The sequence below is a fragment of the Pristis pectinata genome, chromosome 1 (assembly GCF_009764475.1).
Source record: "Pristis pectinata isolate sPriPec2 chromosome 1, sPriPec2.1.pri, whole genome shotgun sequence".
Classification (NCBI taxonomy): Eukaryota; Metazoa; Chordata; class Chondrichthyes; order Rhinopristiformes; family Pristidae; genus Pristis; species Pristis pectinata.
In genome coordinates this window covers 142989064-143016836 of record NC_067405.1, presented here as the reverse complement: position 1 = coordinate 143016836, position 27773 = coordinate 142989064, and the positions used below count along the sequence as shown (strand labels likewise).

General features: G+C 43.1%; 1 protein-coding gene across 20 annotated transcripts in view; it reads left to right on the top strand.

Annotated features, from left to right (window-relative positions):
- Nucleotides 1-27773, top strand: part of foxn3 (forkhead box N3) — a 419393-nt gene that overhangs the window by 73299 nt on the left and 318321 nt on the right. For 5 of the 20 annotated variants that reach the window (XM_052012151.1, XM_052012279.1, XM_052012169.1 and 2 more), the window contains exon 1: nt 9360-9770. The exons of 13 other annotated variants lie outside the window; for them this stretch is intronic. The gene's annotated coding sequence lies outside the window, so the exon portion shown is untranslated. Of the gene's footprint in view, nt 1-9359; nt 9771-11778; nt 11914-27773 lie in introns of those variants that run through there. 2 more of the 20 variants (XM_052012352.1, XM_052012288.1) reach the window with 2 other exon arrangements.

Genomic DNA, 27773 nt, shown 5'->3' with positions numbered 1-27773 from the left:
CAGGAGAGGAGTGGATATTGAATATTCCTGGTTTTCGGTGTTTTAAGAGGGATAGGGAAGGGGGGAGAAGAGGTGGAGGGGTGGCGATACTGGTCAAGGACACTGTTATGGCTGTGGAAAAGATGGATGTTGTAGAAGGACCATCTCTAGAGTCCGTATGGGTGGAGTTAAGGAACAAGAAAGGAGCAGTTACTCTACTAGGAGTATTCTATAGGCCCCCCGGTAGCAGTAGAGATATAGAGGAGCAGATTGGCAGGCAGTGTTTGGAGAGAAGCAGAAATAACAGGGTTGTTATAATGGGAGACTTCAACTTCCCAAATATAGACTGGAACCTGCTTAGTGCCAAAGCTTTGGATGGGATGGAATTTATTAAGTGTGTCCAGGAGGGATTCCTGACGCAGTATGTTGACAGGCCGACTAGAGGGAATGCCATGTTAGATCTAGTTTTAGGAAATGAACCGGGACAGGTGAAGGATCTATTGGTGGGTGAGCATTTGGGGGACAGTGACCATTGCTCCATAACCTTTAAAATTGTCATGGACAGGGACAGGTGCAGAGAGGACAAGAGGTTTTTCAATTGGGGAAGGGCTAACTACGAGGCTATAAGGAGAGAACTTGGGAGTGTAAATTGGGATGTCCTTTTTGAAGGAAAATGTACCATGGGAATGTGGTCAATATTCAGGGATCTTATGCAGGATGTTAGGGATAAATATGTCCCGGTGAGGCAGAGAAGGAATGGCAGGGTGAAGGAACCGTGGGTGACGAGAGAGGTGGAACGACTTGTTAGGGAGAAGAAGGTAGCATACGTGAGGTATAAGCAGCAAGGTTCAGACAAGGCCCGTGAGGAATATAGGGTTGAGGAAGGAACTTAAGAAAGGGCTGAGGAGAGCTAGAAGGGGACATGAAAAGGCTTTGGCTAGTAGGGTTAAGGAAAATCCCAAGGCCTTTTTCAAGTACGTGAAGGGTAGGAGGATGGCTAGGGTGAAGGTAGGTCCGATTAAGGACAAAGGTGGGAGAATTTGCCTGGAGGCGGCGGAAGTGGGAGAAGTTCTGAATGAGTACTTCTCTTCGGTATTCACCAGGGAGAGGGGTCTTGATGATGTGGAAGGGAGTGCTGGTAGGGGTAATGTTCTCGAGGTTGTTGATATCAAGAGAGACGATGTGTTGAAGTTGTTAAATAATTAAGACAGATAAATCTCCGGGGCCTGACGGGATTTTCCCCAGGCTGCTTCGAGAGGCTAGGGAGGAGATTGCTGAACTACTGGTAAGGATCTTTGAGTCCTCGTTGTCTACGGGGGTGGTGCCGGAGGATTGGAGGGTTGCGAATGTGGTCCCCTTGTTCAAAAAAGGTAATAGGGATAGGCCAGGGAATTATAGACCGGTGAGTCTCACGTCTGTGGTGGGTAAGCTGTTAGAAAGGATTCTAAGGGATAGGATTTATGAACACCTTGAGAATCACGGACTGATTAGGGACAGCCAGCATGGCTTTGTGAAGGGAAGATCTTGCCTCACAAGCCTGATAGAGTTCTTTGAGGAGGTGACCAGGGAGATTGATGAGGACAGTGTGGTGAATGTGGTTTACATGGATTTTAGTAAGGCATTTGTTAAGGTTCCTCATGGTAGGCTTCTTCAGAAGGTCAGAGGCCAAGGGATCCAAGGAAGCTTGGCTGCGTGGATTAGGAATTGGCTTGCATGTAGAAAGCAGAGGGTTGTGGTGGAAGGAGTGCCCTCGGATTGGAAGGCAGTGACTAGTGGTGTCCCGCAGGGATCAGTTCTGGGACCTCTACTTTTTGTGATATTTATAGATGACTTAGATGAGGGGGTGGAGGGCTGGGTTAGTAAGTTTGCGGACGACACTAAGATCGGCGGTGTTGTGGATAGTGTGGAGGGCTGTCGGAGCTTACAGAGGGATGTTGATAGGATGCAGAGCTGGGCTGACAAGTGGCAGATGGAGTTCAATCCGGAGAAGTGTGAGGTGGGACACTTTGGAAGGACAAACTCTAGGGCAGAGTACAGGGTAAACGGCAAGGTACTTGGCAGTGTGGAGGAGCAGAGGGATCTGGGGGTTCATATTCACAGTTCATTGAAAGTTGCCTCACAGGTGGAAAGAGCAGTTAAGAAGGCCAATGGGATGTTGGCCTTCATAAGTCGCGGGATTGAGTTTAAGAGCCGCGAGGTTATGATGCAGCTTTACAAAACTCTAGTTAGGCCACACTTAGAGTACTGTGTTCAGTTCTGGTCGCCTCATTATAGGAAGGATGTGGAGGCATTAGAGAGGGTGCAGAGGAGATTTACCAGGATGCTGCCTGGATTGGAGAGTATTGAATATGAGGAGAGGCTTAAGGTGCTAGGGCTTTATTCCCTGGAAAGGAGGAGGATGAGAGGAGACATGATAGAGGTATATAAAATATTGAGAGGAATAGATAGAGTAGACAGTCAGCACCTCCTTCCCAGGGCACCAATGCTCAAGACGAGAGGTCATGGCTTTAAGGTTATGGGTGGGAGGTTCAGGGAGATGTCAGAGGGAGGTTTTTCACCCAAAGAGTGGTTGGTGCATGGAATGCACTGCCTGGGGTGGTGGTGGAGGCAGATACATTGAACAGGTTCAAGAGCTTGTTGGATAGGCATATGGAGGAACGTGAGATAGAGGGATATGCGGGAGGAAGGGGTTAGGTAGTGTGAGGGTGGTCTGATGGACGGCACAACACGGTGAGCCGAAGGGCCTGTTTTGTGCTGTATGGTTCTATGGTTCTATGGTTTTAGCAGGACATTATATGACTAAATTGATAGAGAGAACCATTCACTATACTTCAGCGAATTGATGTTGGTTACCTCTAGTTCCCTTTCCTAGTTAAACTATCTGGAACACACTGCCTGGGTGGGTGGTGGAGGCAGAGGTTCCCACAAAGTTTAAGAAGCTTCGAGGTGAGCACTTGAATCGCCAAGGCATCGAAGGCTATGGAACAAGTGCAGGTAAATGAGATTAATATTGATGAGTGCTTGATGTTCAACATAGACATGATGAGCTGAAGGGCCTGTTTCTGTGCTCTATGGCTCTACTTAAAATGGGGAAAACATTTTTCTTACTATCCACAACAGCTGGTAGCAATGGCTACTGCTGATGCAACAAACAGCAGAGTTACCAGCACATATTAATGTAAGTTTATTAACTGTGTTACATATTATTTATGACACTTTACATAGATACAGTACTTGCAATTTTAACATCTGTACTTACGGTTTTGGGATTCCCTTCCATTTCTGGAACATATCCCTGTGATAGTTAAGGGTTTACTGTATATTAATGATTTGGACTGCAATGGGATACAATTTCCAAATTTGCAGAAACTAGTTTGGCAGGGGGATGGGAACCCGAGTGATAGGTCAGAGGATGGGGCATTTGGTGTACCGGTTGATGCAGCATGTAGAGAGACTGCGAGGAAGGAGAGGCAGTTGATTGGGCAAAACTGCAGTCAGTTGGATGGGTTGAAGTGTGTCTATTTTCATGTAAGAAGTATCAGGAACAAGGGTGATGAACTTAGAGCATGGGTCAGTACATGGAACTACGATGTTGTGGCAATTACAGAGACCTGGCTGTCACAAGGGCAGGAATGGCTGCTGGTTGTTCTGGGGTTCAGATGTTTCAAAAGGGACAGGGATGGAGGGAAAAGAGGTGGAGGAGTGCCATTGCTAATCAGGGATAGTATCACAGCTGCAGAAAGGGATTGTCTACTGAGTCACTGTGGGTGGAGGTCAGAAACAGGAAGGGAGCAATCACACCATTGGGAGTATTCTATAGAACCCCAAATAGCAACGGAGACACCGAGGAACAGATCGGGAGGTGGATTTTGGAAAGGTACAAAAATAACAGGGTTGTTGTCATGGGTGATTTCAACTTCTCTAATATTGATTGGCACCTCCTTAGTGCAAAAGGTTTGGATGGGGCAGAAAATATTAGGTGTGTCCAGGAAGGATTCCTGACACAATTCCAGACAGGCTGACAAGAGGAGAGGCCATTCTGGATCTGGTACTAGGCAATGAACCCGGTCAGGTGTCAGATCTCTCGGTGGGTGAGCATTTCGGAGACAGTGACCACAACTCCCTGACCTTTACCCTTGCCTTGGAGAGGGATAGGAGCAGATGGTATGGGAAAGTATTTAATTGGGGGAGGGGGAATTATGATGCTATTAGGCAGGAACTTGGGACTGTAAACTGGGAGCAGATGTACTCAGGGAAATGCACAATGGAAGTGTGGAGGTTGTTTAGAGATAACTTGCAGGGGGTTCTGGATGGGTTTGTCCCATTGAGGCAGGAAAAAGATGGTAGGGTGAAGGAACAGTGGTTGATAAGAGTGTGGAATATCTAGTGAAGAGGAAGAAAGAAGCTTACTTAAGGTTTAGGAAGCAAGGGTCAGACAGGGCTTTAGACAGTTACAAGTTAGCCAGGAAGGAGCTTAAGAATGGACTAAGGAGAGCTAGAAGGGGCATGAGAAGGCCTTGGTGAGTAGGATTAAGGAAAACCCCAAGGCATTCTACTCTTATGTGAAGAACAGGATGATGACTAGAATGAAGGTAGGATTGATTAGGGAAAGAGGAGGAAACATGTGCCTGGAGTCGGAGGAGGTAGGGGAGGACCTTAATGAATACTTTGCTTCAGTATTCACCTGTGAGACAGAACTTGACGTTTGTGAGGACAGCGTAAAACAGGCTGATAAGCTGGAACATGTCGATGTTAAGCAGGAGGATGTGTTGGAGCTTTTGAAAAACATTAGGATGGATAAGTCCCTGGGGCCAGATGGGATATATCCCAGGATACTACAAGAAGCGAAGGAAGAGATTTCTATGCCCTTAGTGATGATCTTTGCATCCTCACTGGCCACAGCAGTAGTACCAGATGATTGGAGGGTGGCAAATGTTGTTCCTTTGTTCAAGAAAGGGAGTAGGGATAACCCTGGGAATTACAGACCAGTAAGCCTTACTTCAGTGGTGGGCAAATTATTGGAAAAGATTATTAGGGACAGGATTTATGAACATTTGGAGAAGCATAACGTGATTTGGGATAGTCAGCATGGCTTTGTGAGGGGCAGGTCATGCCTCACAAGGTAATGTTGCAGCTGTGTAAAACTCAGACTTAGAATATTGTGTTCAGTTCTGGTCGCCTCACTATAGGAAGGATGTGGAAACTTTAGAAAGGGTGCAGAGATTTACCTCGATGCTGCCTAGATTGGAGAGCATGTCTTATGATAGGTTGAGCCATCTAGGGCTTTTCTCTTTGGAGAGAAGGAGGATGAGAGGTGACCTGATAGAGGTGAACAAGATGATAAGAGGCATAGATCGAGTGGACAGACAGAGATTTTTTCCCAGGGGAAATGGCTAAGACGAAGCATAATCTTAAGGTGATTGGAGGAAAGTACAGGGGGGATATCAGATGTAAGTTTTTTTTTACACAGAGAGTGGTGGGTGTGTGGAACACACTGCCAGGGGTGCTGGTAGAGGCAGATACATCAGGGACATTTAAGAGGCTCTTAGATAGGAACATGGATGATAGAAAAATGGAGGGGTATGTGGAAGGGAATGGTTAGATTGATCTTAGAGTAGGTTAAAAAGTTGGCACAACATTGTGGGCTGAAGGGCCTGTACTGTGCTGTGATGTTCTATGACACACAACTTAATGATTGGTGAGCACGGTGCTCATGGACTTTAAGGAGATATAGGCAGAGTTGTGGGAATAAGTGGCAGATGAATTTTTAATGATGAAAACTGTTAAGTGTTACATTTTGGTAGGAAGAATGAGAAGAGGCACTGTAAACTAGAGGGCACAAGAACAGAGAGATCAGGGGTATAAGAACACAGTTCATTGAAAATAGCAGGGCAGGTTAAGATAATGGGTAAAAGAACTTAGGGATCCTGGCTTTTATAAACAGAGGCACAGAGTACAAAAGCAGGGAAGCCACAAGGAACTGATTTGGCCACAGCTGGAACCCTGGCACCATACTTCAGGAAAAATGTGGAGACTCTGGAAGGGTGTAGAAGAGATTTACCACAATGATTCAAGGGAGACACAAGAGACTGCAGATGGTGGAATCTGGAGCAACAAACAATCTGCTGGAGGAACTCAGTGGGTCGAGCAGCATCTGTAGTGGGGGGAAAGGAATTGTCAATGTTCTGAGTTGAAACCCTGCATCAGAAATCCCAAAACGTTGACAATTCCTTTCCCCCCACAGATGCTGCTTGACCCGCTGATTTCCTCCAGCAGATTGTTTGTTACTAATGGTTTAAGGGACTTTGGTCATGTGAAATAAAAACAGAAATTTGCTGCAGAAATTCAGCAAGTCAGGCAGCATCTGTGGAAAGGTTAACGTTTTAGGTCTGAGACCTTCATCAAAACTGAGAAAGAGAGAAATAAATTTATAGCAAAGAGGTTAGGGCAAGGCAGTGAATGGAACAAAGGGAGCTTCTCTGACAGGGTGAAATAACAGGGTCATAGTTAAGCTCCTTTGTCTGTGTAATGTATTGCTAATATTGTGAAGTCTGTGAAATGTTGTATAGTCTGGCCTAATAGAATGTGCCCTGCAGCCAGAATATACAAATGAGAGAAAAGAGAGAGGAACAGTAGGCAAAAATTGTCAATCCTGAAACAAACAGAAAGAAAGAGTGAGTTATCTTAAGTTGGAGAATTCAACATCGAGTCCTGCAGGCTCAGACAGGAGACGAGGTATTCCTCAAGCTTACGTTGGACCGGTGCAGGAGGACATAGATTGATAGATCAGAGTGGGAGGGGACGGAGAATTAAAGTGGCAGGCAGCAGGAAGCTCAGGGTCACTCCTGAATACTGAGCACAAGTGCTACACAAAGCGATCACCCAATCTGCGTTTAGTTTCTGCAATGGAGAACAGATAGTTATTAGTTATGTGGATGGATTGGAGAGGTTCTGCTTATTCTCCTTGGAGCAGGATGCAGAATTTGATAGAGGTATTTAGAATCGTAATGGGTACAGACAGAGAGAAACTGTTCTCATTAGCAGAGGGGTTAGGAGAAGAAGGGGACATAAATACACTCATAAGTGCTGCCTGACCTGCTGAGTGCTTCATGCATTTTCTGTTTTTATTTCAGATTTCCAGGACTTTTTTGACTGATGGTGATTGGCAAAAGAACTGAAACCAACATGAGGAGAAAGGTTTTTATGGAACTTGGTTTTAGGATTGGGAATGCACAGCTAAGGTTGTAGTGACGAATGGAGACTCGTTCAATTTATCATTCAAAAAGATTTGGATAAATACATCAAGTTGGAATGGGGCAGGATAAAGGGACGAGCTGGATAGCTTTCATGCTGCACCAACACGGAGTAGAAGAGCTGAAGTGTAACCATGCTATAATCCTGTCACTCTGCACTACCGCCTTTTGCACTACCATGGACTTGTCTCTGATTGTGTCTTTTGTTTGCACTAAGGTCTTGTTTTGCACACTTTTTTGCATCACAGCTTGGTATGGCAACTGCTCTACCTGAGACTGCAAGAAACTGCAGAGAGTTGTGGACACAGCTCAGCACATCACGGAAACCAGCCTCCCCTCCATAGACTCTGTCTATACTTCTTGCTGCTTTGGAAAAGCAGCCAACATAATCAAAGACCCCACTCACCCCGGAAATTCTCTCTTCTGCGAAGGTTGACTCTGTGGTTAAGAAGGCAATATGGTGTATTGTCCTTCATCAATCGGGGAATTGAATTTAGGAGCCGAGAGGTATCGTTGCCTGGTCAGACCCCACTTGGAGTACTGTGTTCAGTTCTGGTTACCTCACTACAGGAAGGATGTGGAAGCCATAGAAAGGGTGCAGAGGAGATTTACTAGGATGCTGCCTGGAATGCAGAGCATGCCTTATGAAAGTAGGTTGAGGGAACACGGCCCTTTCTCCTTGGAGCAACGGAGGATGAGGGGGGACCTGATGGAAGTATATAAGATGATGTGAGGTATTGATCGGGTAGATAGTCAGAGGCTTTTCCCCAGGGCTGAAATGGTTGCCACAAGAGGACATACGTTTAAGGTGCTGGGGAGTAGGTATAGAGGAGATGTCAGGGGTAAGTTTTTTTACTCAGAGAGTGGTGAGTGCATGGAATGGGCTGCCGGCAACTGTGGTGGAGGCGGATACGATAGGGTCTTTTAAGAGACTGTTGGATAGGTACATGGAGCTGAGAAAAATAGAGGGCTATGGGTAAGCCTAGTAATTTCTAGGGTAGGGACATGTTCGGCACAGCTTTGTAGGCCGAAGGGCCTGAATTGTGCTGTAGGTTTTCTATGTTCTATGTTCTACCCTCTCCCATCGGGCAGAAGATACAAAAGCCTGAAAGCATGTACCACCAAGCTCAAGGACAGCTTCTGTAAGATAAGATATCTTTATTAGTCACATGTACATCAAAACACACAGTGAAATGCATCTTTTGCGTAGAGTGTTCTGGGGGCAGCCCGCAAGTGTCGCCACGCTTCCGGCGCCAACATAGCATGCCCACAACTTCCTAACTCGTACATCTTTGGAATGTGGGAGGAAACCGGAGCACCCGGAGGAAACCCACACAGACACAGGGAGAACGTCCAAACTCCTTACAGACAGCGGCTGGAATTGAACTTGGGTCACAGGCGCTGTAATCGCGTTACGCTAACCACTATACCACTGTGCCCGCAATTAGGAGACTGTTGAGTGGTTCCCTAGTACTATAGGGGACTCTTGACCTCACCTCACCTCCTTATGATCCTGCACCTTATTGTCCGCCTGCACTGCACTTTCTCTGTAATGTGTTACAATAATAAACCAATTTATCTCTCTTCACTATCTTGTATCATTAATATTCTGTGTATAGTCTGTACCTGCCTACCTGTGATGCTGCTGCCAGCAAGTTTTGCCTTGGAGCTGTACCTCACCGTACAATAAACTTGACTCGATGCTTGCATTGACGGCATCCCGGACCTGCCCGGCGCGCGCACGCGCGTCCTCCTCCCACTTCACACGTGCGCGTGCACGCGACCGCTCTCCACTTCGAGGACGCGCGCGTCGCCGCCTCCGTTCCATCTCACGGGCGCGCGCTCGCCGCCCCATTTACTCCGCGTGCGCGCGGGCGCGCGACCCACTTCCACCAAAAAAAACCGGACACGCGCACGCTGCTTCGAGGGGCGCGCGCGCCACCGCCTCCTTTCCATTTCATGGGCGCGCGCTCCCCGGCCGCATTCACTTCAGGGCGCGCGCGCTCCCGCGGCCGCATTCACTTCGGGGGTGCGCGCGCACGGCGCTGCCGCATGCTAATTACCGCCAAAAGTCCGGCGCAAAGATGGCGCCTGGCGCCGCCCCCTCCCTCCCTCCATTGGTTGCCCGCTACGCCATCGAGCGCCGTTCCCGCCGGCCCCGCGCCTCCCGCCGAACCGCGTCGCCCGGAGGCCGTTTTCGGGGCGAGCCGGGCCGAAAAGGCCGGCGGTTTACCTCATGAAAGTGTAGAAAGAGGCGGCATGTGGGGGCGGGGACGCCGCAGGAGGGCTTTGGGCCGTCGGGGAGGCCCGCTCCCGGAGGCCGCAGCGGCCGATGGCGGAGGGAGTTGAGGCTGGCTGCTTCGTCTCCTTGGCGACGGCCGGGGATATCCGAGCGTTACTGAGCGATCTCTCCCTCCTCCCTCCTTTATTTAAAAAAATAAACACTTTCTTTTCCCCGGACGGGTGGGGGGGGGGACCCGAATGCTGCAAAAAAAACCTTTTGTGTTCGTCAACAGCCATCTTAGCATGACATGAAGTGTAAGTAGACAACAAGCTGTCTGATTATGTCTTAGCTCGCTGTAAACATTTTTTTGCTGCCTGTTTATTATAATTTGTTTCTCTCCACCCCTCCCTAACTCAGTAAAGTTGCAAACCCAGCAAGGTTGAGGAGTGTCACTCCTGTTAACGTGGTATTTTCTCTTGTTTTTCTTTAAACCCATGGCATTTTTGTGTGTAATATTGTTTTTTTTAATCATGTTGCATATATCTGCTCATTGTGTTACCCTTAACCACGGCCCACCGTCATTGGGGTGAAATTTGACCTTTCATCCAAAGCTCAACTCTTGACATTGCAGCCCGAGGTTTGGTTTTAAATGCGCAAAAGTGGCGCATTTCCCCAGACTTTGGCAGAGTTGGCGGTTTAAAACATTTGCAAAGATTCTTAACTCCCTCGTGTACTTTCTCTGGTGTTGGCATCTGTCATATAAATGTGCATAGTTTTTCTTTAGAAAAAGACTTCATTACTTTGAGCAGCATACACACTTTCCTCTCTCCATCCTGCCCATGTTAATTCTTTTAGCCTTAAGTTTTATTTAGGTTTTACTTCTGTAATTCCCCACCCCCTCGCTATTATTGTAATTATGTTACACTGTCGTTATTTCTATGCCAAGAGGGAGCAGCGTTTGGCTTCATGCAGTCGTCAACACGGCGATGTCCTCAGTGGCTCGCTAATGGTTTTTCCCTGTGATATTGCGAACAAAATTCCATTCCATCAACCATTCCCCGCTCAGGAATCGTTGTGCAAAAACCCCCATTTTAAACGCAATCTTTTTTCAATATTGCGGCGCCAGATGTTTGTAGCCGTGTTTTGACCTGCAAAAGAAATGCAACATTTGTGTGAAGGGAAAATAAAGGGAGAAGTGCAAATGTCACGGGCTCTCCCCGTGCTGTGATCTCTCTCAAACACACGGGTTGTTTCCTGTGCGTGAACTGCCTGTGCTACTTAATCCAAGGTGACAGACAACTGTTATGTGGCGACAACTCCTCCAGAGAAAGCCATAGACATCGATATGCCACTTGACCTTTGACAGTTAGGTGGCCTAATGAAAAGATCTACCAGCAATTAACCCAGATTATAAAGTTCACCACAGCCTCGCGATTTGCACAATCCGTTTGAATCTATTGCAAAGCGGAGCCCTTCAGTCAGTGCTGTAGTGCGTGAGGGTGTGTAATAGGACTGAACAAAAACCCTATAAACATTACTGCCTTCCGTGAAAAACAACGCTGGCGCTATCTATAAAGACAGAGTGCTTTACCAGTTTCGTACTTTTCCAAAAATAGAAGGCAAGGGATTGTGGGCAGGAGTCTTGTGATTTTCTTGCCGTCTAATGTAAACCAGATGGTATGTGTGGAAGAATTGCCACGCAGACCAAACAGTATACAATCAAATCACTTGCGCCCACTTCGTAGGCACGGGATCTTATTACTCATTCTGAGACTTAAATTGGATGCTTGTTTTGAAACGAGCTGAGAGTTTGATGATTTTTTTATATAAACTTGATTCACGCATACAATAAAGGCAAATTCATTTCGTCACAGCATGCTCGTAATAATCCTATAAAAGGGGTACACTTGGAAACAAATCAATATGTTTGCAGTAAAATTTAAGGCCTTTTCTAACAAATAGCTGCACTCAGAGCTTTTAATACTGTTTAATGCATTACAAAACACCATCAGCATTCAATTGCTTTTTCAACAGAATGTCTCTCAAACCTTCCTAAAGCAACCACAGTACTTGTTTACAAATGACAATCGCGTACTTCGGGCCAATAGCGTACGGGGAATTTAAGATCAACCCACCCTTGTGGATAGAGACATGGAAAGTTTTAACTACCGGGTTACTGAAATATTCGGAGCTACATTCGATTTAGTTGAAATACTTGTCGACTACACAACATTTTTTCCTCAGTAGTACTGCATCAGTTACTTGAAGCAGTGCAATAATTGGATGATAATGAACAGGAAGGTGCATTCATTCTGGAATTTATCATACTGGTGGTTGGTCCCTATGTCGCTCTGTCAAAGAGCTCACGGACGTATTTTAGCGTTTCTTACTTGAATTACACCGGTATCAAAGTGAAATATTTTAATAATATACAAATGTAAAACGCAGTTGGGCAAGGTGAGTATTAAGATCAGGTTATTACTACTGTATAGACATTTCTGTATAAAATGGACTACCTAGTCTTTGATCATTTTAACCCCTCCCCAAAGGATAACTTGCTCCTTAATTCTAAGCATTGAGTGATAAAATAATGACATTTTGCTCCTATTAAGTGTTTTAAGTTGATCTTGTAAAAGTGCATTAAGTACCATTAAGCTCCAAGGGAATGAATGACCACTTCACATGAAGGGATTAGTTCTTGACAACTACTTATCCTTAACATAACTAGCTCTGCACAACACACACACACACACCCCTCTTGAACTAGAAACTACTTGGATACAAGTTGTAATGAAAAGGGAAAAAAACAAGACTCTGTGTAAGTTACATGAAGTAGTACAGTAATTGAATGATAATGAGTAGGAATTTCATTCAGAATCAGGTTTATTATTCCTGGCATATGTCGTGAAATTTGTTGTTTTATGGCAGCAGTACAGTGCAAAACATAAAAATTACTGTTACAAAAATAAATAGCGCAAAAGGGGAATAATGAGGTAGTGTTCATGGGTTCGTGCACTGTTCATAAGTCTGATGGTGGAGGGGAAGAAGCTGTTCCTGAAACATTGAATGTGGGTCTTCAGGCTCCTGTACCTCCTCCATGATGGTAGTAACGTGAAGAGGGCACGTCCTGGATGATGAGGGTCCTTAATAACGGATGCTGTTGTCTTGAGCCACTGCCTTTTGAAGATGTGTTTGATAGCGGGGAGGGTTGTACCCGTGATGGAGCTGGCTGAGTCTACAATCCTTGGCAGCCTCTTTCGATCCTGCGCATTGGAGCCTCCATACCAGGTGGTGATGCAACCAGTCAGAATGCTTTCCACTGTATATCTGCAGAAATTTGCAAGAGCCTTTGGTGACTTACCAAATCTCCTCAAACTCCTAATGAAGTAGAGCCTCTGGTGTGCCTTCATGATTGTATCAATGTGTTGGGCCCGAGATAGATTCTCTGAGATGTTGACGCCCAGGAACATGAAGCTGCTAACTCTTTCCACCGCTGACCCCTCAATGAATACTGACGTGTGTTCTCCTGACCTCCCCTTCCTGAAGTCCACAATCAATTCCTTAGTCTTGCGGACGTTGAGTGTGAGGTTGTTGTTGCGGCACCACCCAACCAACTGATCTCTCTCACTCCTGTAAGCCTCCTCATCACCATCTGAGATTATGCCAACAATAGTGGTGTCATTGGCAAATTTATAGATGGTGTTTGAGCTGTGCCTAGCCACACAGTTATGAGAGTAGAGATAGTAGAGCAGTGGGCTAAACATGCATCCTTGAGGTGCACCAGTTTTGATTGTTAAGGAGGAGATGTTACCACTGATCTGCACTGACTGTGGTCTCCCGATAAGGAAGTTGAGGATCCATTTGCAGAGGGAGGTACAGAGGCCCAGGTTTTGAAGCTTGTTTATTAGTACTGAGGAGATGATGGTCTTGAACGTCAAACTGTAATCGATAAACAGCAGCCTGACGTATGTTTTGCTGCTGTCTAGGCGCTCCAAAGCAGAGTGGAGAGCCAGTGAGATTGCGTCCGCTGTATTCCTGTTGTGGTAGGCAAATTGCAGAGGGTCCAGGTCCTTGTTCAGGCAGGAGTTAATTCTAGCCATGAGCAACCTCTAAAGTCACTTCATTGGTATTGGTTTATTATTGTCACGTACCGAGGTACAGTGAAAAACTTGTCTTGCAAACCGATCATACAGGTCAATTCATTACGCAGTGCAGTTACATTGAGGTAGTACAGGTAAAAACAATAACAGTACAGAGTAAAGTGTCACAGCTACAGAGAAAGTGCAGTGCAATAAGGTGCAAGGTCACAATAAGGTAGATCGTGAGGTCATTAGTCTCATTGTATAAGTGAACCATTCAATAGTCTTATCACAGTGGGGTAGAAGTAGACGTGAGTGCTACCAGGGGATAGTCATTGAGGCAGCTCACCTGCTCTTCTTGGCATCGGTATGATTGCTGGCCTTTTGAAGCAGGTGGGAACCTCCGACTACAGCAGTGAGAAGTTGAAGATGCCTTTGAACACTCCAGCTAGTTGGTCGGCACAGATTTTCAGTACCCTGCCAGATACGCTGTCGGGTCCAAAGCCTTGCGAGGGTTTAACCTCTTGAGGGATATTCTGACGTTGGCCTTCCAGACACAGATCATAGGATTGCTGTGGGGATTTGCACAGTGTAGTGTAGTGTTATTCTCCCTTTCAAAGTGTGTATAAAAGAGTTTGAGCTCATCAGGGTCATTTATGATGTTAGTTTTTGCCTTATAGGAAGTAATAGCATGCAAACCCTGCCACAGCTGTTGTGTGCCCGATTGTGTCTAACTTCACACGGAATTGCCTTTTCGCTGTCATGATGTCCTTCAATCACGAACTTATACCAGTGGTTATTCCCCAAGTTCTCTCTGCAAAGAGATGATAGGTGTGGATTTATCATTAAAAATTATTTCTAAATTCCTTTATATAGCAAAAGGCTAGAAAATGCTATGATATTTGGATACAAGGATAATTAAATAAATGCAAGATTCTAGTGTATCAAGCTCAAATAACCAATTATATGGATCTGAATTTTTTCCTTGTAATCATTTGAAAAATGTCAGCTATGTTCCCAATTGATAAAAGCCCTACTTCCGAAGCTAAAAGTTTAGGACTAAGCATTTTGGTTGTTTGCCTCAGTATCTCTCTGTAAGGACACCAAAACTGGACATACTATTTCTAATTGCACCTGCCTTTTTTTTAAGTAACCCTTGAGGATAACTTGCTTTAACTCCAGTTCCATTGGCTCTGAGGTGGCTGATGAGGCTAATGTTGGATCTGCAGACTTCACTGTTGAGGCAGGAAGTGCTTGACAGGGCAGGTGAGTGGTGTGGGAGCTGGAGTGTTCATTAGGCCATTTTCAGTGGGCCTTTGCACAGACCAGATGAAGAAACTTGATGTTCTGTCCTGGATGTTCTTTATTTTGATTGGTCATGGGCCAGAGATTCCCACAAGTCAATGAGAATGTTATAGTTTCAAGGAGACTTTGAGAATATCCTTGAAACACTTACTTTTTCAGCTGTAACAAATGCCTTTTATAAATGTTTCCAGTTTCACGCTGAACTATCCTTCCTGTAAATTTTAACATTTATTTGCTTTCCCAGCAGTTGTAATATTGGTTTTGTACTTTCAAAGTGTGATGTATATAAGTCCCATATTATCTTCTCATTCCATCACTCTAAACAGGTAAATTTACCTGATATACATATGTCTGGAATTACTCGGATCCAAATGCATTACCTTTCATTATCCACAAACTGGCCCTTATCTCTAGATCATTTCATATTCGATAAATTGTATTGCTTTTGACTCGACATTTTGACAGGCTTTCATACTTCAGCGCAGATTATAGTTTAGTCATGACCTTTATTGGCTTAGATAAAGTAGATATAGGGAATCTGTTGGCAGTGACCAGGAGGCATAAATTTAAAACTTTGGGAGAACAGACATTTAAGAAGGATGTGAGGAAAAACATTCTGATGCACTGAGAGAGAATAATTTGTAGGAGAAATATAGAAGAATGGGATTGATGAGACTGCTCTCCAAGGCTCTACATGAAGCTGACATAAATTTGATATGATTTTAGGTACAGTATTTATTGTAATCTGGATCGCAAAGCGCCATTCCAAGCATTGTTGTGTTCAATAGCTGTATAATTGCTTCTGAGTTAACAGGTTATTGGTTCAAGACCCATTCCAGAACTCAGGCAAATAATATGGTTAATTCTTAAATACAGTACTGATGGAGTGCTGCACATGCTAACGTTGTGTCTTTTGAATGAAATGTTAAACTGAACCCACATCTACTCTTCAAGTGGATGAATTAGGCCCACCGCTATTGTTTTGAAAAATTGTAAATAATCTCTCTGGTGTCTTGGCCATGATTTATCCCTGGCATTTGGTTACATTAACAAAACTAACTGCATTTCTGAAGTAATTCATTCACAGTGAACTGCTTTGGAATATTCTGATAAATGAAAATTTTACTATTTTGATAAGTTGTTTAGATGCAGTTTATGACATTGAATTTTGGAACAAGCTGAAATTGTCTTGGTCATTGCTGTAAATTTTTGATGTGCAAGTGTTAGATGATGGAGAAATAACTGGTTGGTGGCCCGATCTTCATATGACTTGTACAAACTATACTTTCCATATCACTTTATAAGACCTAACATCTTTGAGTGTTGCAGAATTTAAATCCATCAATTGCAGCTTCAAGAAGCATCATTTCTCTAAGTACCTGCCTTAGTTCTGTACGAACATGAGAAATGGATAAGCACATGGGCATCGACTGAGCTTTTGCATAGCCAACATTGTTACTTTCTGGTTTGGCAACTGACATGGAAATCTTTATAATTTTCTCTTGTGCTTTGATTACAAAATATCACATTTGGTTAGTTGGTCTGAATAGTGAACATTTGAGAGGCAAGAGACTTAAACCTGTGGATTTGAAGAGAAGACTTAATTTGATTTTTCTTTGATATGGTATTTGAGAGAAATCAATACTGAAAATGGTAATATCTAACTACATGCGTACATTCCTACATAATGGTGGTTCTGTAGGGGCCTAATAGGCAATTTTAGCATGTGGGTGAGTCAACCAGGGATCTGCATTCAATGAACAAATATCAGAAAAGTAAATTTTAAGGAAACTAAGATAATGCTGTATAACTAGTATATTACAATACACAATGATATTAGGGAAATAATCTGCACTAACTCAACAAACAAGGTGCAAAAACTGTAGAGGGATGACTGAGTCAAAGGCCCTTTCATTTTAATCCTTATTTGTTCAAAAAAGGAGAAAGGCAAAAGGCAGGGAACTACTTATTAGCAAGATGCTTGAGTCAATAATCAAAGAGGAAATAACTATTCACTTAAGAAAGCTGAATATAATTAAACCTAATCAACATGGTTTTATGAAAGGTAAGTAATGTTTGACAAATTTGCTCAAATTCTTTGAGGATGTAACATGGGCAGTTGACAGAGGCGAACCTGTAGATGTAGTGTCTGTAGATTTCCAAAAGGCATTTGACAAGATGCCGCATAAGAGGCTGGTGCACAAGTTAGAAGTCCATGGTATCAAAGGGAGTGTGTTGGAATGGATTGAAAACTGGCTGTCTCATAGACTCTCAGAATTTATTGTAAAAATTGTGTATAATTTATGTTTAATTTATGCCTTTTCATACTGGAAGGAGATAACTAGTGGAGTACCGCAATGATCAATTCTTGGCATGCAATTATTCACTATTTATGTTAATGACCTGAAGGAAAGAACAGTGTGTAAGGTTTCCAGATTTGCCAGTTATAAGAAAATAGGTGGAAGGGCATGTTGTGTTAAGGATACTATGATTCTGCAACAGGATATAGGTAGATTGAGTGAATGGGTAAAAGACTGGCAAAAGGAGTTTAATGTGGGAAGTGTGAGGTCATGCACTTTGGTAAGAGAAATCAAAAGGTAAGTGATTGAAGTACAGAGGGATCCTAGTGTTCTAATGCACGAATCACAAAAAGCTAGCAGGCAGGTCCAATAAGTAGTTAAGAAGGCAAATGGCATTTTGGCTTTAATTGCAAAGGGGCCAGAGTTTAAAAACAGGGAGGTTTTGTTGCAATTGTACAGAGTGGAATACTGCATACAGTTTTGTTCCCTTTACCTAAAAAAAGATCTGGTAACATTGGAGGCAATGGGAAGGAGATTCACCAGGCTAATTCCAAGGGCGAGAGGGTTGTCCTACCAAAAGAGACTAAATAGATTGTGCCTGTATTCTTTGGAGTTTTGGAGAATGAGGAGTGACATTATTCAAACATAAGGGGGCTTGACAGGGTAGATGTTGAGAGTGGGAGAGTCTCGAACAAGGGGATATAACTGCAAGATGATACGGTGCCAGTCATTTAAAACTGAGTTATGCAGAAATTTTTTCTTGCAGAGGGTGGTGAGTCTCTGGAATTCTCTGCCCCGGTGGGTGGTGGAAGTTGGATCATGAGAAGTATTTAAAGTGGAGGTGGGTACTTTAGATTGGTATAGAAAAATGGCACAGAAAAGGAGCATGACATCATGGATCAGCCACGATCATATTAAATCGTGCAAGCAGGAGTAGGCCTGATGGCCTACTCCTGCTCCTATTTTCTTGTATTCTTGAGTCAAGTTCGGTAAGTCATCCTCAGTCCCAAGGGACTGTCTAAGAAGAAGGGAATGGTGTTAGGGTAATAGAGCCAAGGAGGAATCAGGCCATGGAGAGATCTAAACACAAGGACAAAAATTTGAAATTTGAGAAAATGGGTCATCAGGAGGCAATTGATCAACCTGGGAAATTGATACAAGGAGTGGCTTTGTAGATTCTTGAGTACAATTCACCATTCACTTAGATTATGACAGATCCTTGACCTCCACTTACTTGTCTAGTCACCATGAACTTTGTTTCCTTCAGTGTCTAAAAATGTATCAACCTTGCACTTGAATGTAGTTGATGATTGATCATCCATAGCTTCCAAGGACAGAGAATTCTAAATATTTGCAACTCTCTGAGGAAATTTCTCATTTCAGCCTTAATTTACCAACTTCTCATCCTAAGTCTGACCTTTATTTCTAGACATCTCACCCAGAGGAACCAATGCCTTAGCATTTACTTTGTCAAACTTTCATGTTTCAATTAGATAGTCTGTCATTCCCCCAAGCACGTGTATGTAGGCCCATTCTACTCAACCTCCTTCATAGGGCAGTCTCTCACCCCACTAATCAATCTAGTGAATCTTTGCTGAACCACTCATTAAGGCAAGTATGTCTTTCTGTGGATAAGAAGACCAGAAATACACACACTATATTTTTGGATGTTAAGAGAATGAAGGCTTTAGTAGAGAAAATTAGCACCAGGTTAACAGACCAGCCATGATCTCATTGGATTGAAGAGCAGGCACAAGGTGTTAATTTGCCTACTACTGCTATTTATTATTTCCAGGCATGGGGTCTTGCCAAAATGCTGTATGATTACAGGAAGTCTTATTCTTGTTAACTGCAGGAAGTCTTATTCTTGTTAACTCTGAATTTGCCTTCCTGATTGTTTGTGCTTGGTGCATAAGGACACCTAAATTTCTCTGAAGCAAAAAATATATAGTGGATCGAGCAGCATATGTGGAGGGGGAGGGGGGGAAGGAATTGTCGATGTTTCAGTTCAAGATACTGCCAACTAATGATTTTTCAACATTCAAATGAATTTTTAATTCTTCTTCCCAAAGTGAATAACCTTGCAAGAGGATAAGGTAAGAATATTTTGCTTTGGAATGAGATTATAGGAGATCAGCTAAGCAAACATGGTTATCTAAGACAAATACAGGGATATTTGTCTTTTACCTGAGTTTGGACTGTGGTATCCTTCTTTCCCCCTTCTTCTGCTTTGTTCTGAACAAATGTACACCACTCTTTTCCCCATTTACCCCTTTAGACTTCCATTTCTAAATAATCAGTCAAATTAAGATGTGTAAAGTCTTTTTTTTAATGTCAGTAATTAGAATGTTTACTAGCTTTAACTGCCAACAAAATACGTCCAGTTTATAAACATTTTTGGAGCACCATCTGACAAGAATTTTAATTGACATGGTGTATTTTAACTGTATTAGACCTATATTCAAATCGGCATTGGAATTTCTTGTATTCTAGAAAAGTAATACCCAAATCTAGACATTTTTCCATTACAGTTGCATCAACTCACATAAGCATATTTATATATTGCAAGCAGGTGTGAGTATACTTTTGGTGCTTGTAAATTGCCCTGTACTCGAAATCATTGTATTCAAGAGGATTGATCTTTTTGAGTATTCTGTTCATTATTTTTTGAGCCTCATAAGCTGCAGATTATTGAAGTAGGTTATAAGTAAATGTTTTTTTTTGACACTGCAGATTATTGAAGTAGGTTATGTTTTTTCTCGACACTTTAATGGTGTACCTAATTAAGAGCTAACATTGGCGTGCTCTCATCCCATTTGAACTGGTTTAACATCGGAAGATTAAAAATTGGGAACAGTCTTAGAGTAAGCACTACTTCGTCCTCAAACTATGGGGCAGCCCAGTGGTGCAGCTGGTTGAGTCGCTGCCTCACAGCCTCAGTGATCTGCTTTCAGTCCTGATGTCCCGTGCTGTCTTTGTGGAGTTTGCATGTCCTCCTTGTGATGGCTTGGGTTTCCTCTGAGTGCTCAGGTTTCTGCCCACATCTCAAGGGTATGTAAAATGTGAGGTTAATTGGCTGTTGTAATTTGCCCCCAGTGTATAGGTGAGTAGTTGAATCTGGGGGTGTGTTGGGGGGGGGAGTTGATGGAAGTACAGGGAGAATAAAATGAGATTAGTATAAATTTGATGCATTTTAATTGTCACGGAATGTTTCCATACAAAATAACTCTGTCTCTAACCTGTAATTAATTCCAAAAGTAATGGCTTGTTCTCTGTCACACGCCAAAGGGATATTCATAATGAAAGTAAATAGGGGTTTCATTACATCACAGTATCTTATTGAGTCATACAAGCTGAATTGTGAAACATAAGAAATAGGAGCAGGAGTAGGCCACCTGGCCTGTCGAGCCTGCTCCCCCATTCAATAAGATCATGGCTGATCTGGCCATGGACTCCGATCCATCTACTTACCTTTTCCCCATAACCCTTAATTCCCCAACTATACAAAAATCTATCTAACTGTATCTTCAAATATATTTAATGAGGTAGCCTCTACTGCTTCCCTGCGCAGAGAATTCCACAGATTCACTAATCTCTGGGAAAAGCAGTTTCCATTCTAATCTCTATTCTAAATCTATTCCCCCAAATCTTGAGGCTATGTCCCCTAGTTCTAGTCTCCCCTACTAGTGGAAACAACCTGCCTGTCTCTATCTTATCTATCCCTTTCATTATTTTATATGTTTCTATAAGATCCCCTCTCATTCTTGTGAATTCCAGCGAGTATAGTCCCAGGCGACTCAATCTCTATCTTCTTACACTAACCCTCTCATCTCCAGAATCAACCTGGTGAACCTTCTCTGCACTGCCTCCAAAGCCAATATATCTTTCCTCAAGTAAGGAGACCAGAACTGCACGCAGTACTCCAGATGCGGTCTCACCAGTACCCTGTACAGTTGCAGCATTACCTCCCTGCTCTTAAATTCAATCCCGCTAGCAATGAAATCCATTTGCCTCTTGATAACCTGTTGCACCTGCAAAGCAACCTTTTGCAATTCATGCACAAATACTCCCAAGTCCCTCTGTACAACATCATGCTGCAATCTTTCACCATTTAAATAATAATCTGATCTATTTTTCCTTTCAAAGTGGATGACATCGCATTTACCAATGTTGTACTCCATCTGCCAGACCCTTGCCCACTCATTTAGCCTATCTATATCTCTCTGTAGACTCTCTGCATCCTCTGCACAATATTAAATGTTAAAACCAAATGATAAGAGTTTATATTTTGAATAATTAATATGCATTTTCAAGAGAGTGTGTGTACTTGAACATTTTTCTCATAAATTATTGCAAAAGGAGCTGATGACTTTGAATGGCTATCTGTGAGTTCTTGAGTAAATGCTTACCATATTGAATTTGCATAGATTTGTAAGAAAAAAATGGGAGCTGATCTTGGAGCTGGATCAAGATTGGCATGATTAATCAGTAGAGCATCAAACACCTAATTCAAATAACCAAGAGTTTACACTGGATCTCTAGAGATTTCAAGAATAGAATAGCACCAGTAGTTAAATTATTGAATTAACATCTGGGTAAATACTGGCAATTTGGAAGCAATCATCTAGCATACAGTGAACCTGCATATTAAGAAACCAATGGAAAAAGGAAAGGTTCAGGACAGTACCAATTTGAAATTAGCAGGAGAGAAATAGCATTAAACTTATAGGAAAAAATGAGCTTCATCAAATTTTGCTTGAAAAATGGTTAGTGAGTCATAGTGAGTTTTGAAAAGGATCTTTCACACTTAACTGAAATTCAGGAACACCATTTCAACAAGCTCAACCAGGACCTATAGACTTATAGAGGCATACAGCATGGAAACAGTCCCTTCAGTCCACTGAGTCCATGCCAACCATCAAGCGCACATTTTCACTAATCTTACACTGATTTCATTTTATTCTCTCCACATTCCTACCAAATCCCTCATTTTCTACTACTCTGCTGCTCACCAGGAGCAACTTGCAGTGGCCAATTAATCTACCGACCTGCACATCTTTGGGAAGTAGGAGGAAACCAGAGCAACTGGAGGAGGTCCACGCAGGGAGAATGTGCAAACTCCATGCAGACAGCACTGGTGGCCAGGATTGAACTCGGGTTGCTGGACTTGTGAGGCAGCAGCTCTACTAGCTGCAGGACTAGGCTGCCCTAATCGGGGATGTTCTCCATAAAACTATCGTTATTTTATCATTATACAAAAAAAACTTAACACTTAAGATTTCAAGGCCAAAGTAATCCAAATGAAGTTCTATGTCCTGGTAAGGACAGAGTAGATTATGTTTAGGGAGTAAGTATGAACTTTGTCCAATCTTTTGGATAGAGTTTATGAACGTATGTACGCAAGCCATTCCTTTCTCTCCAACAGACCTTGACACTAATTAATATCTATAGACTAAGTAAACTTTCACCTTTGCTGTTCAAATGGAGGGTATCCTGCACTTAGCACCTTTTGTTAATGCTCTCATTTGGCTGATTATTCCTCTTAGACAGTTCCTCAAGGTTGCTTCTATTCTTGTACTGTAGGTTCTGAGGTGGCTGAAGAACCTTATGCGGGATCCACAGACACTTGTCACAGGTGGTGTATATGATGCTTTTCAAGATGGGTTGTTTTGGACATTTTCTTTTTGTATGTGCCCATAGAGCATCCTGACCCTTGGTCCTGTCTGAGTGGAGTTTTCACATTCTCCCTGTGAAAACTCCATTCTATGTGGAGTTTCTCCTGGGTGCTCCAGTTTTCTCCCACACCCCAAAGGTACACAGATTGGTAGGTTAATTAGCCACTGTAAATTATCCCAAGTGCTTAGGCGAGTGGTAATAGGAATGTGTGAGAATAAAATAGATTAGGGAAGGATTATGTAAAAATAGGTGCTTGATGTTCGACATGGACTTGGTGGGCTGAAGGGCCAGTTTCCATGCTGTATACCTTTTTATGGTTTACCACTTGCCTTAAGGAGCCTCCATAGAGAAATGCTGCAATCTCCTCTTTCATTGTTGTTCACAGCAGGACACATCCATATTCACCAACTATATGCCTTGCACAGTTGGTTCTAGTTGCTTCACATTTTATTTATTGAGATTTCAGCTACCCATTCCGGATTAGTCCTTATTGCTCATTCCTTATTGCTTGGGTCTGAGTATTAGGTTGTACATTACAAAGTTATGTTTTTCTTGCCTTCTAGATAATTGTGAATTTGAATTCCAGCTGTGATTGATGTTTCCATTTCACTTCAGAGAATGGAATTCCTAGTCTTCATCTTCCCCAAGGCATCAATGCAATAGCAGGGGCAAAGGCAACCTTCATCAGCCCTAAGGCCCTGCAGCAATTGCTTATCACTTGGAATGCATCATTATGTCTGTACCTTCTGATCAGACTGCCAGTGTTGCATTGTGCAGGAGATCTCGGTCTTACAAACTTGCCCTTGGCTGGGTGGGATTGAGTGAACGCAAAACACTTCTTCAATTTTAGGTGAGTTGTAGAATCTGGGGAGAGTTGATGAGAATGAGAGGAGAATAAACAATGGGATTAATGTAAATGGATGGTTGATGGTCAGTGGGAATCAGTGGGTCATATTTTCATGCTGTACCTCTCCATGTCTCTGTCTGCACAGTTTTTAATTGGAAAAAATGTCCCTGTGGGTTGAGCTGAAGAATGTTGTTGAAGAAACTTGAATGCGGTTGGTTTCAACATCATATACCCTCAAAATATGTAGGATGGATACAGAGTAAATCTTTTAAGTTTATGTCATAATGCAAGAATTAGCTGTGTGACCACTAATATAGTTTTTTTGTGTCTGACATCAAATTGACTTCTGTCCATCCCGAGTGAAATTACTAAATTGTTGCCACTGTTTTTCTGTGGACACAGAATGGAAATGCAGGTACTTTGTAGTTCATCTGTGGCTCAGTGAACAGCACTCTAGCTTCCGAGTCAGAGCAGTCTGTATTGAGATCCTGCTCTTGAGACCTGAGAACGAAAATTTAGGCTGACTCTTATAGTAGTACCAGGAAGTGGTATGCTATTGGAATTGCTGTCTTGGAATGAGACAGTAAACTGACACCCTGTCTGCTTTCTTGGGTGAAAGATCCTTCAGGCACTATTTCAATGAAAGCAGGGAGTTCTCTCTTGGCTACTATTTATCCCTCAAACTGGTTATCTGGCCATTATTGCACTAGTGTTTTTTGTTTAGTGTTTAGTCACTAGTGTTCACTTTTGTTTAGTCTATAATAAATAGCCAAAAATGATTTCTCTGTTATTTGCCCATCTAATCTCTGGTGAAATTTATACTTGGCTTTATGTAGACAACAGTAAACTTATAGTGTTAATTTATTGCAACCTCTGATTGTGTTACTTGATCCCAACCTTGGAGAGGTTCATAATGTGGCTTGATCCCAAGTTGCTTCCTAACTATGATTGTCCTTTTACCGTCAAATGCCTTATCAGCCTTTTCTCACTATCTCACTCACCTCAATCAGCCTAGGTCTTTATTTGCTCATTCTTAAACTAGTCTACTCTTTGCTTCCTGTCCTTTCTGCACCATCCCCGTGCTGGAGAACTGACTCACAGAATCACCTGGTTCCTTGCCCTGTTGTCTCTTTAAAAAGAATTCCACTTGCATTTTCTCCTTTGGTTAATGACAATTTTACTTTTGGTGTTTGAAGTACGAAAATTGCTTTTAGAGTTTGTAATATTATGCACCTGTAATGCTTGAGATGCTGCCTAGTCCATGTGACACCGCAAACTGATTTGATCCTAATTTTAGGCTGTGCTGTTCATGTGATACCAGGGAAAAATTTGTTGGGGTTTGAGTGAAAAATCATATTTTTAGGCAAGCAGAACAGTGGCACATCAGTTAGTGCTGCTGCTGCACAGTTCCTGGGATTCAAATTCAGTTCTAACCTTGGATGCTGTCTATGCAGAGTTTTCCCTGTGACTGCATAGGATTCCCCTGGGTGCTCCACTTCCTTCCACAACCCAAAGATACTCTGGTCAATTAATTGGCTACTGTAAATTTATCCCTTGGTAAATGGTGAAAGAACAAGTTATAGGGCTTCAGGGAAATAAGGAGAGGGCGAATTGAACTGCTTGGAGTCGGAAGAGGTAGGGGAGGTCCTTAATGAATACTTTGCTTCAGTATTCATGAGAGAGAGAGAGAGAGAGAGAGACCTTGACGTTTGTGAGGATGGCGTACGACAGGCTGATACGTTAGGGCATGTCGACATGAGGAAAGAGGATGTGCTGGAACTTTTGAAAAACATTAGGATAGATAAGTCACCAGAGCTGGACGGGATATATCCAAGGTTATTACGGGAAGCGAGGGAAGAGATTGCTGCACCTTTGGAGACGATCTTTGCGTCCTCACTGGCCACTGGAGTAGTGCCAGATGATTGGAAGGTGCCAAATGTTGTTCCTTTGTTTAAGAAAGGGAGTAGGGATAACCCTGAGAATTACAGACCAGTGAGTCTTACTTCAGTGGTGGGTAAATTATTGGAGAAGATTCTTAGAGACAGGATTTATGGGCATTTAGAGAAGCATAGGCTGATTAAGGACAGTCAGCATGGTTTTGTGAGGGGCAGGTCATGCCTCACGAGCCTGATTGAATTCTTTGAGGATGTGACAAAGCACATTGATGAAGGTAGAGCAGTGGATGTGGTGTACATGGATTTTAGTAAGGCGTTTGAAAGGGTTCCTTGTGGAAGGCTTATTCAGAAAGTCAGGAAGTATGGTCTCCAGGGAAACTTGGCTGTGTGGATTCAGAATTGGCTCGCCCATAGAAGACAGAATGTGGTGGTAGATTGAGCATGTTCTGCTTGGAGGTCGGTGACCAGTGGTGTTCCGCAGGGATCTGTTCTGGGACCGCTGCTCTTTGTGACTTTTATAAATGACTTGGATGAGGATGTGATAGGGTGGTTTAGTAAGTTTGCTGATGATACAAAGGTTGGTGGTGTATTGGATAGTGTAGAAGGTTGCTGTAGACTACAACAGGATATTGATAGAATGCAGAGCTGGGCTGAGAATTGGTAGATGGAGTTCAACCCAGATAAGTGTGAAGTGACATACTTTGGGAGATCAAATTTGAAGGCAGAATACAAGGTTAATGGTAGGACTCTTAGCAGTGTGGAGGAACAGAAGGATCTCGGGGTCCATGTCCATAGATCCCTCCAGGTTGCCGTGCAGTTCAATAGGGTTGTTAAGAAGGCGTATGGAGTGTTGGCCTTCATTAGTTGGGGTATTGAGTTCAAGAGCCGCGAGGTGATGTTGCAGCTCTGTAGAACTCTGGTTAGACCATACTTGGAGTATTGTGTTCGGTTCTGGTCGCCTCATTGTAGGAAGGATGTGGAAGCTTTAGAGAGGGTGCGGAGGAGATTTACTAGGATGTTGCCTGGATTGGAGAGCATGTCTTACGAGGATAGGTTGAATGAGCTAGGGCTTTTCTCTTTGGAGAGAGGGAGGATGAGAGGTGACTTGATAGAGGTGTACAAGGTGATGAGAGAAATAGATCGAGTGGACAGTCAGAAACTTTTTCCCAGGGCGACAATGGCTAACATGAGGGGACATAATTTTAAGGTGATTGGAGGAAGGTATAAGGGGGATGTTGGGGTAAATTTTTTACACAGAGAGTAATGGGTGCGTGGGACGCACTGCCGGCGGAGGTTGTGGGGGCAGATACATTAGGGACATTTAAGAAACTCTTATATAGACACATAAATGATAGAGAAATGGGGGGCTATGTGGGAGGGAAGGGTTAGCTAGATGTGAGAGCAGGATAAAATGTTGGCACAACATTGTGGGCTGAGGGGCCTGTACTGTGCTGTAGTGTTCTATAATGAGATTGCTGTATTGGGAGCCTCCTCCTGTGTTGTAATACAAAAGTAAAAAAGCCACCATGATGGGTCTCTCTTCCTCTCTTCCATTAAGTTTGGGCATTCCGCATGAACTTCACTTGCTTTTTGATCAAGTTCTGGTATGGGTTCTTTTCTCTATAGTACTCCAGTTTAGTTTATAATTGCGCCGACCTTAAGTGCTCCAGCTGCAGTTCCTGTCTCCTGGGAAGGCCTGCCTCAGTGATCCAGCCTCACTATTGTGCTACCTCATACTGCAACTTGCCCAGAACTTCTCTTTCTGCTCCCAGTACTGCACTGACATCATCTGGTGTAAAACCCTGTACTTCCACCTTCCTTTCATCGCAGCATCTTGCTATCCGTTCCACTGTGTTAGGATTGTGAGTAATACTATAGGAAATCCTCTGGCATTTTATAACAAGACATTCAATCTGAAGGGTATTCTAAGGCAGGTGCTGCTTCATTGTCTTGTTTTGTTTTGCAAGCTATAAGTTTCTGACCGCAAATGTATACATTCACCATGCAATAAAATTGCAGTACTTAAAAGCTTTCAAGCTGTGAAATTAGAACCTGCCATCTGCTCGGCTTAAATTGGACTTTTTTTTTGCAAGTTGGAAGTTCAGATTGCCAATACAGTAAGGGCAGCTACGTTTGGTGTATTAATGCCGTATTGAACAATACATTTCTTCTTTGAATTGTCTGCAGTTAATTTTAGTAGATTAAAGTAGAATGC